Below are 10,852 nucleotides of genomic sequence, written 5' to 3'. Positions count from 1 at the left end.
TTCTGTTAACCTACCACATCAATGCCATTGCAAGAACGGAATGTAATGCGGTCAATGCGAGTTTATTGTTTTATACTACTACAGGAGAAATTTCTGCAATTTGATTGGCTTGGAGCAGTGGTATTTCAGCTTAATTTGAAATACCTACATGTGAAAATTACAAACCTTCTAAGAGTAGTAATATAAACAATTAATAGCATGATTTGTACGTGATATTTGGCATAAACACCACTAGTGATATTTCAAAATTGTCTCAAATTTCACTCGCCTAACGGCTCGTGAAATTCCGTATAACAATTTTGAAATATCACTCGTGGTATTTATGCCAAATATCACTACAAATTATGCTATTACCTATACAAATTTACTAGACAACAACTTCAAGTTTCTGATTTTTTTAACCGAGAATCTTCCCATTTTGAATCCCTACTTACCCACAAAATTCGAAATTTTCGGCCCATTTTGGTCACTCCAGTTGTCAATATGCTTCTACATCCAGCGGCATATCCCCATTAGACTCCCCCCCGCCCCCACTCCCGGGTAACGAGGTTGATGTTTGTTGTGAAACATGACTGTACACATCATTCATATGTAAAGAAATCGTACAGAAAAGTACTGAAGTGTTAGTTTCTCAGTGAAACAATAATTGACAATTACTGTAGCCTGTACACAGATGTTGTTTTCTTTTTCTTTTCGAAAAGCTACTAACACGCGAGCGAAACGAGCGCGCGAGAGCGAGCGTGGAGAGGAAGAACGACCCCCTTGCACTAAAGCAGTTAATAAATCCCCTCGATTTCTATTTTCATACGCGTGCTCGACGATCTCTGAGGAGAAAATAGAGGGACTGTGAGTGGGCTACAATAACTGGATGAAGGCTGAGCATGATATGAAGAACTTGTGAGTAGATGGGATGGGTTCGGGACGAATAACACCCTCCGAGATAATTTCATTTTACATAGTACAGACGCCTAAATGAAAACCTAATGATGATAATCCTTGGCCAGTTTATAAAAATTTCCTATTTGGGAACAAAAGCCTTACAATTCTCAATCTTCGGTAATTTGAACAGACTGGATTGTAATATCTCAAGATTTTATTGTACACTTTTTTTAGAAGTGTGAACCGATCAATTTTTAACAGACAGGAAAATAACTTCCTTACTTTTTTTTCTGAAGAAACAAACAAGGTTCCTTGTTTCCCTTATTTGTTTTCTCTGTGTCAGTCCCGGATATTCAGAATCAGCCAATTGCCATACTTCTTGCTATTATTTTTCAGCTATAAGAAGCAACTCCTCCAGCTTTAATTTACTGTAAAGTTCTCTCCTTTCGAGGGCCTATTGATACTCTTTAGTAACACTGCTTGTAGGTAAAGTGAATCTGCAATCTGCAAAAGTTTTCCTACAGCATCTTATGCTTTTAATGTATTAAAATACGTTAGATGAAAAATTATAGACAATGCAACTCTAACAATAAAGAAGTGAGAACTGAGTAACAAATTGAACTGAAAATTAAACCTCCTCAGTATACAGAATTTTTAATCATCATCATCATCATCTATCGAATAAAACAAACTGCATATGTCGTAGCGATTAGTCCTACTTGCGTCTGTCAAGTCTTAGGTGAGTTTTTTGTTGTTGAATTCTAACGGAACGCACCCAAGTTTATAGAGGAGACTGAAAGAAAATTATTTTTGTGTGTGTTAAATCAGATCCTAGTAATCTAGTAACACTTGGAAAGAGGATTTTCACGTGCAAAGGACCGCACAAAAAGAATCAAAAAGTGTGATGACCATCCAGACTTTTTATCTTTTGCTCTCTTGACGCTCCCGTAGCCGTAGCTAGAATATAGAATGCTAATTAAAATCGGTAGCGTGGAAATTACAGAAAACATTTTCCTTACTCTCCTTGTTCAAAGCTGCCTTCTAGATTCCGTTCTGCGATTCCCTTCGTACCTTCCACTTTGATTTTTACCGTAGCATCCGTTCCAGCCCCCAATTTATTAGCCGTCTGGACAATTACTGTATAATCTGAAAGAACTGTAATCATAGCCAAATCTAAGTTATCGAAACAGACCGATACTACCAAAAATACCCATAAAAACTAACTGTGGTAATTGTGCAAAGTAACATTCGCGAGGGAAGAAAACTCTACTGAGAAGATTTGGATGTCACAGTACGCACTATCACATACCTAACAACCTTAAAAAACAGCAACGAAGAAAATACGGCAAGTCAGTAAGGAAGCAAAAAATTAAAATTTTATTGCTTAAAAACCGCTTTAAAAACTGTTAATGACTATGATCACTGCAATAGATGAAATTCGTCCAGCAACGTAGCGACTAAATCTAAACCACCCATTAACGACCGGGCAAAAGTGTAATTTCGGGGATTGTAATTTTGCCGCCGCGACTGATGCGCCCCCTGCGACTTTTTAGAAGACTTTAAGCTACGTTTACGCTTACCGAATAGTTTTTCGTGGGGCCACGCGCCTGCGTCGTTCGGACATATCAAACATCGTGCCGACACGGTTGGCCGAGAGGGTTTGGGGCACTAAATTCCAGTCCTCGTTCCTGAATGTTTACTTCCGTCTCAGTGGGTTCCACGTCTCGCTCGTAAATATTTACTTCCGCGACAATCCGAATAGGTGTTAACAATGCACCAAAGTGTGGCACAAAACCTATCTGATATGTCAGTAATGTCACGCTGCCCCTTCGAGATTGGCGTGGCGCAGCTTTGCTTCGTCACGTATCGCGCTGCCACAGCCGTTCATATGCGTGACCAGAGGACTGATCCGGTATGATTATCGTGGCAGCGCAAAAGCTACCCGTTGTAGTGTAAAAATAGCCTAATGTTCCAATTCCTTGATCGCTGCGATGAATATTCCAGCTTAACTTGTTTTTAGTTAACACTGCGATCACTTTGGAGACGAGGCTTAAAAATTCAATATTCTAAAGCGCTATCTGATATTTCATTGTTGTTGTTCGATGTCGTATTCACTGGCTTATTAGCTTCATTTACCTGGAATGCAGCTAAAGGAACCCTTTGAGTTGACACAATCTTGGTTGGCGCCGCAGTCGTGCGATCTGTCAGTACACTCGTTTACATCTATTGAAATGAATTGAATACCGGAACACAAATATGAAAAAACCTTGATTAAATACTGTCATAGGGCTATTTGACTATCTTTTCATATGCAGTACACAAATCTTATTGTTATATAGCTGGAAATTGTTTTCCAACAGTGCGCGCTCTCATTGGTTACTTCGAGGTCACATGACATCTAACTATGAACCTGTTTCCCGCCAAAATCTCTGAGGGGGGAACATTGACCACTCCAGAAATACCATAACATACCATAACGCTCTTTGTTTGTCACCCCCAAATTTTGCATAAGCATTGTTTACAGTCTCTCTTGGGGCCATTTTAACTCCCAAGAGAAACTGAAGACAATGCTTATGCAAAATTTTGGGGCAACAAACAAAGAGCATTATGGTATGTTATGGTATTTTCTCAGGAGGTCGATTGCAAAATCTTTGACGTCAGAGGGTAACAGTGTACCCGAGCATTTTGACCGCCCGCGAGGGTGATTTATTTTCAAAAATTTGTACACGAAAGTGTGTTTCTTCGTGGGCTATTACTTTCTAGAAAGACGGTGTTTCGTCTTTGTCTTTTTTGTCGTTTCTTCATTCTCCTTTATAAGAGGTGTAAAGAATTCGACATCAAATTCAATCTGAACAAATACATCTTTTGTTCCTACCTGAATTGGACTCCTTATTTAGTAAAGTGTCTTACTTCCTTATATCAGTAGGTGCTACCTTTTATTTATTTCTTTATTTATTTATTTAAATTTATTTTTGCTTCCTCTTTACTTACGTTCTTTTGCCGACTTTATAGGGGACAATTATTGTATTGTTGCCCACCTAAAATAGCTCCGCTAATTGTGGGTAACATAGTCTCAAATTATTTGATAATTGAATAAACTGTTGAATAAACTTGCTACGAATATAAGCCCCGTTCCCTCCTCCCCACTCTTGCTCCTATTATAAGCCCCCTTTTGAATTCGATTTATTGTGGCGTTTTGAAAACTAGTCCAGAGTAACCGGTAATTGCAAAACGTATTTTATAAAAGATGTATGCGCCCAGGACTTAAAAAGGTCGATACACACGAGGGGTTTTGCTCCCGGAACATGCTCCAGGCTCATTTTGCACCTGTCAGTACACACGAGGGAGCGTTTTCAAGTTCGCTCAATTTGCCCCGGGAGCTTGCTCCCAAATATTTAACCGGTTAAATGTCGTGGAGCATTTTGCGGGGTGGAAATTCTGCTCCCGAAGATGAAGTATATCCATGAAATCGTTGGTACACACGGAGGAGCTTTGCTCCCGGAGCGTGCCCCTGGAGTATGCTCTGGGAGCAAAATCCGTCGAGTGTATCGGCCTTTAAAAGTGACAGTTTAAAGTTTTCCGAGGGTCAATTTTCTCACGGCACCGGCTGTAGACGGGTTTTCACTCCGCCACACGCAAGTAATGAAGTTTTCCTATTGTTTGTTTGCAATTGCTGAGATATTGTAACAGTGAAAAGATAACTATAGTTACTTCATCCTCAGGCCCCTACCTCTTTCACAGTTTTCACCGTTGAATCCAGGAAGACAAATACAGCGATAATTTTTGTGTGTATATCCAGATTGACAGGTGGCATTGTATTTGCAGGGGTCCGCATCACAGGCACTCTTAAAAGAAAAAAAAACTATGATTCTCATCACACTATTTTTAAACTGTTCCTTTACTTAACGTGACTTGAAGTTCAGCAGTTGAGAGGAGTTTATCTGCCAGGCAAGTAAGAAGGCGTGCGCGTGACAGTTATTTTAGATCGTGCCAGCATAGTTTTAGGCATTATTCGTCATTACGAGCATGATTTTCATCTATTTCCCGAAAAAAAGCACTGCTAGCATAATTTGCCATTTTGGCTAGTTTTGCATCACAAAATTGTCATTTTTGATCATACAACCATTTTTTTGGCCCAAGACCAGTGTTACAGGGAAATTTAAGTAATGGGATCTTCGTCCCACATGAAGTGACGATCAGTTTCTACAGGACCTACAGCAGGACTCAACGAGTGCGCATAACTAGCTCAGTAGTATCCAAGATCGGGTTGTTTTTATAGTTGTCAGACTATGAAGTATGCACTCTTAAAGTTTCTAGATGTAAGTAGGAGTAAATTTGTTCGACGTTCTAGTTTGTTGTAAGTTATTGACTAGGTGTTTTCACCAAATTTAAAGTGAAAAAAGCATAGTTTCTGTATTTTTTGCTACAACGAGCATAATTTACAAAAACTAGCATAATTACTGGCACATATAATTTTAGAAATAAACGAGAATTACTAGTGGCATAAAATGCTACTTTTGCGATCACAATCTATTAACTAGCGACGGTCAGTGCGAAGGAAATTCAGAATAAAAACTCAAGAACTTACATCTGATCCACGGTATAAGTAGCCATTTTTATCCAGAAAATCATCATCATGCCTCCGGTGAGTTGAATTGTTTAACTCACAGTTGAACTTTCCATGGACTTCAGCTTTATTTTGGAAATTTATGCTGACGCAGTTGGGCTCAAGGTAACATAGCAGCTCACAAGTTTGTACGTGTGGGACTTGTTCAGTTCTTATGATATGGTTTGCGAGACGTTTATCAGTACAGAAGAAAAAACTTGGGAAAGCTAGGGTGCGGCAATCACCTGAAAGATTCAAACATCTGTGTTCAGCACTGAATAACTGAATGAACTCGTATCGTGGGTGTGACTATTCTACGCAAAAACGAAACTTGCAACACAGTTTTAGGATCAGTATCAATGTTAAGAAAAACAGTGCTCTGTGCACCCGAATCGACGCAAACAAATAAATGACTCAAGCGGTATAAGTTTTCTGTGGAAGCCAAGAACAGCGACCCATATTTCTAAGACAACAAACAAGCATGAAGCGAAGAAACTCGGCTGATTCATGTGAACTCCTTTATTGTTGGCTAAAAATTTTCATAGTGATAGTCGTAGAACGACCCAAAAGACTGACTTCGAAATAATCGCTTGCTTTCAGTGTGTGACTTCTGTGCCAATTCATTATTAAATTAAACAAGGTTTATCACTTCGTTCATTTTAATATTATACTTACGATGACAATTTAAATGTGACGATTTTGTGGTCCATGTCTTTGCGCCCGTTACATAGAGAACTGACACAACTATTAATTTTGCTCATGACCACGATTGCGCGTTATCTGGTCAATTTAGGGGAATAAAGATATTGAGTGATCTATTTTAACATTCAACATAAACGCCTTGACCAACTCTTAACTACAACAAGCACTTTTTGAATGGGCCTGAATATGGCAAGAAACCCAAAACAGGACACTGGAAAAGCCTCAATTTGAAGCGGGTTAAACTTCGCATACACACAAGACTGTTTACACACAAAACCTTAAGGTTACAGCCATACCAAGTTTGATAAGTAGGTTGATCATGAATTTTAACTGGGGAAAATAAAAATATGAAAATGGAAAGTACATTTATGTCTTTTTTTGTTGTTGTTGGCGTCTGATCTTCTTGTGAAATAGATCGATATGACATGAACACTAGGGTTACAAACGTAAAATAAAAGCCACTTGGTTCCCGGATGTATAGTGGTCATATGGCCACAGTAAAATACCCCAGTCTATAAATGTTTCTGATCCCCAAGCGAAAGCCGCTGCTAACTTCCAAATTGCAGATTAGCGTTTTGCCTTGTTTAATTTAAATTATTGCATAATTAATAGAAAGAGACAAAGATCTTAAGAGCGAATGTCTGTAAAAATCGAGCAAAATTGAAATTTCGCGGCCACAGTCAAAAAATCATTTTCGCTCATATCTTGTCCATAGATAGGCATAAGTAAGCAACTAAACGTGGTGTAGTTTGTTTTTCAAAAGGCCGCTTGGATTTGGAGAAAATCGACAAAATCAATTTTCGTGGTCGGCGACTTGAAAACAACCAAAATTTGAGGCAAAATGAGGCGGTCTCAAAACTTCCCTCGCACGCACACAGGAAGAAAGCGGGGTAAAATATTTCCCGATAAATCAATTTATAAAGGGCTCTACTTCTCGTTTGGTGATGAATTCTTATTTTAACGATAATCTGGAAGATAAACAATGTTATTTTAGTTTGGGTTCTTTTTCGACTAAACGAAATTTAAATTTAGGCTGAAAGTTCCGTTTTATATTTTAGGCATGTGCTACAGCTTGGTTTGGCCTGAAACTCAAGTCATTTGTTATTTAAACATTGTGCTAAAACATATGTAAGAATTGGCCTGGGTAATTAAATTTGTACTTCACACGAACCTTCTGAAGTTGAATAAATTTTGCTTGAAACATGAGACTTTTCAAGAAAGTCGGTTGGTTGTTGCTCGACAAGTCACGATGGCTGGGCTCTCCAAACGAAACTTAACTCACAATCGCACTTGTATTAAAGACATTTGTACTAAAACGATAATTTTTGTTACCTCAAATGCGTTTTCCCGTTCTTGTCAACTGGCATTGCGCCTTGTCCCATGCTAATCAACCGAAGATCCAAAAACTCGAGGAAACGTGGTGCGTGAAAATAACCTCAAACAGAACATGGCCTATCTTTTCCGCAGTCACACTTTTACATCCATTGCCATTTAAAAATTCTAGGTCTCACAAAAACTGCGATTTTGATAGTGAAACTTTCGGGCTGCCGATACCTCTTTTGTCATAAAAGTCTGGTCAAAAGTGTTGCGTGACAGTATTCACAGGCTTCCCAATCTAACCATTTGAGCGACGCCGTTTTTTTAATGTTCTTGCCAGAAGTAGCATATTATGCTACTAACAATCCAAATCATGCTTTTTTTTTTGTTTTTTTCCTAAGTTTTCTTAAAGTGTGCTTCCATACAATACTAAATAAGTCCAAAAACATCGTTTTTCACGTCAACTTTCCCCCGTCGCCTTGTATGTGCCTTTGATTGACTTCAGGCTTCAATCTCTAGCTATTTCACCGCGTTATTACCTATCAGGCGGCTGTCTTTCCTCTCACATATGCAAGTTCCATTTTTTTTGATAACAGTTTTCGTAAACATTCTGCAATTATCTTTCAGTATATATATTTTTTCTAATCTGAACATGGTTATTCGATCGTCAAACTCTTGTTTCAGTCTGTTTATATACAGAGGAACCCCGCATTGCGACCACCCCGTTTATACGACCACCTCTTGCCTCAGCTCACCGCCCATAGTCTTTCACCCAGACATGAAAATCTCCGAGTCATTTTATTTTGAAGACCTCTTTAATGCGACCACCTCGGTATCACGACCAGGATTTTATGGCCCAACGCTGGTCGCATCAACGGGGTTCCACTGTATTGAAATTAATAATAATAATAATAATTAATAATTGAAATTAATGTAAAGAATTAAAATTTAGGCCCCACTTATATGAAGAAAATTTGTCTCGAGCAGAAGGGTCACCTGCCTATCCGTGCTTCCCTTAATAGGGAGAGGGCATGATCTCAGGCTCAGCTTCCCTGGAAGAGGCAACGTTTCACACATTTCCTTACTGAAAACATGGCGAACCGTTTAAATTACAAAAAGTTTGCTCGGCCAGAAGGGTGACCCACTTTGTCCAGTCACCCTTTTGTAATGGAAGGGTCAGCCTCCTAGCTGGGCCAACGTTTCTCCGTAGGCACTTTACGCGCTTTCCATTGAACAAAAATTCCTCTTTGAAATTTCGGAAAAACCGCGTGCCCAGTGGAAGGTGCATTCCAGATGCAAAGACCAAACCAAAGCCACCGCGAGTTTGGTTATCGTGCTTGTAAGCAGGATACAGATCATTGGTCCTAGGGAAAATAATTTTGTCAAATGGAAGGAGACATTTCGGTCCGACCGTCTAGATCAAATCCGATCCGTATCGGTAAAGGGCTCGCATAGCCAAGGCGAGACAATTAGAGCATGCGCGAAGGCCGGTTGGGTCAATGTTTTTTTTTTCTCTCGGCTAGGAGGGTGACCCACCTACACGAGACAGGTTTTCACATAGTTTTTTTTCAGTTTTACTCTCGGTCATTTGCCATTTTCTGAGTGTGCGCTTTGGTACCGTTCTTGAGACTAAAACTTCTCGAAAGTCCCGATAATTAACGGGCCCCTAAAACTGTTGTTGTTTACATGCAAGATAGAAATTCCAATAGTTTTGCATCTAACATGGTAAAACTATCAGTTAATGAAAAAATGAAGTATTTTGCTAGCCAGGACCCGCGCTCCTCTTATTTCTTTTATTTCGATTTAAATATTTGATTTCGGGCCCGAAAAGTTATAGGGACTTTAGACAAACGGGCCCCAGGGACCTGTTTCTCGAAAGTCCCGCTAATTAACGGGCCCGGTAAGCTGTCTCCCTTTACATTAAAGATCGAGGTTTTTGCATCTAACATGATAAAACTATCAGTTAATGAAACAAAATGGAGTAGTTTTCTAGGCAGGAGCAGCGCTCTTATTCTTTATATTTCGATTTGAATATTTGATTTCGGGCCCGAAAAGTTACCGGGACTTTCGAGAAACGGGAAACCTGCTCCGTTGTCAAAGGCCGCGAGACGGAATTTACTGGAAAAGTAAACTTAATGCTTTTGCCTAAACAGTGTCATTTTAACGTCAATTTGAAGACGTCAGGGCCTAACCCATTGGTAAACACGATTGATTTCAGCTTTCTAACTAGCTGTATCTGCGGTATATCTTCTTGGTGTCAGATTTTAAAGCTTGTTTGAGTCAGCCGAGCATGCTGTAAGGAGCAACTGAAATTGTCTGATATACTTTGAGATATCTTTTGGTAAAGGAATGAGAGACGAACAGGTCAGCGTTCCAGACCCCAGGTTTCTTTCATTTCATATATTCGATACTAGAAACTCAAACTCATGCCTTAAGTCTTCACACTCAAGGAGAGGTTTGTAGACTTGAAAATAGCGCTACGTCATCTACCACTCCACAAGGCCGCCCTGCCTGGATAGTATTTCCCCAATTACTTTGCAATATTTTCTTAGTTGCGTGTGCTAATGTAAGTTTTTAATGCTGGTTAGCCTGTGCAAGCATTTGAAAAGGGGGAGACAGGATTTAGAGCGAATTGCTTACCTACCATCCTTGAGCAAGAGTTACAGCGTAACCCTTTCGATGGATTCTTCTATCCCCTCAACGGTCTTACCATCGGAGTCTTACTAGGTAGTACCCAACTAAGATTCAGAGCTATCCTTCCCCAAAATATACATATGAAATAACGTGATTTTTTTATTGTGACTCTTGACTCAAAACAGAAAACGCTTCCGAGATCATTTATCCAGGTTGTTCAAAGTTTAAAACCTACTAAGTGTTCGTGTGTACTGGCAGGGTGTATGATTTTGATGTTTTCCAAATTCCTTAATAGTCATTGCTTTTATCACACGCGCAGGTGTCCGAAAAACTGACCACCACTTTACACTTTTAAATCAAGTACTGTTGGCAGCCAGACTATGCAACCCTTCAGTTGTTGTATAATTGAACAAATGACTTTGGAAGCATCAAAGAAATGTATAAACAATTTTTTTTTCTGTTCGAAGGATGGTTTTCGTTGTCACACAACACCAATCCTTGTCTTCTCATACTTCCTCCCTGTACGTTGTAACTGATTCTATTAAATGGTAAGAACATCTTTCAAATCGCCGAAAATGTCTTAAAAACATATTTTTCTTGTGAAATATTTTGTTCAACCACCTTAAGAATTTAGATCATAACGCTCATTCGGTTTGAGTGACATTTTAATAACCTGGCCCATCTCCAATGACCTCTCGTTAGAGGTCAAATTAC

Source organism: Porites lutea, chromosome 9, assembly GCF_958299795.1.
Source record: "Porites lutea chromosome 9, jaPorLute2.1, whole genome shotgun sequence".
In the NCBI taxonomy this organism is placed as follows: Eukaryota; Metazoa; Cnidaria; class Anthozoa; order Scleractinia; family Poritidae; genus Porites; species Porites lutea.
The sequence above is the reverse complement of the archived record's forward strand: the minus strand, read 5'-3'. Positions refer to the sequence as shown.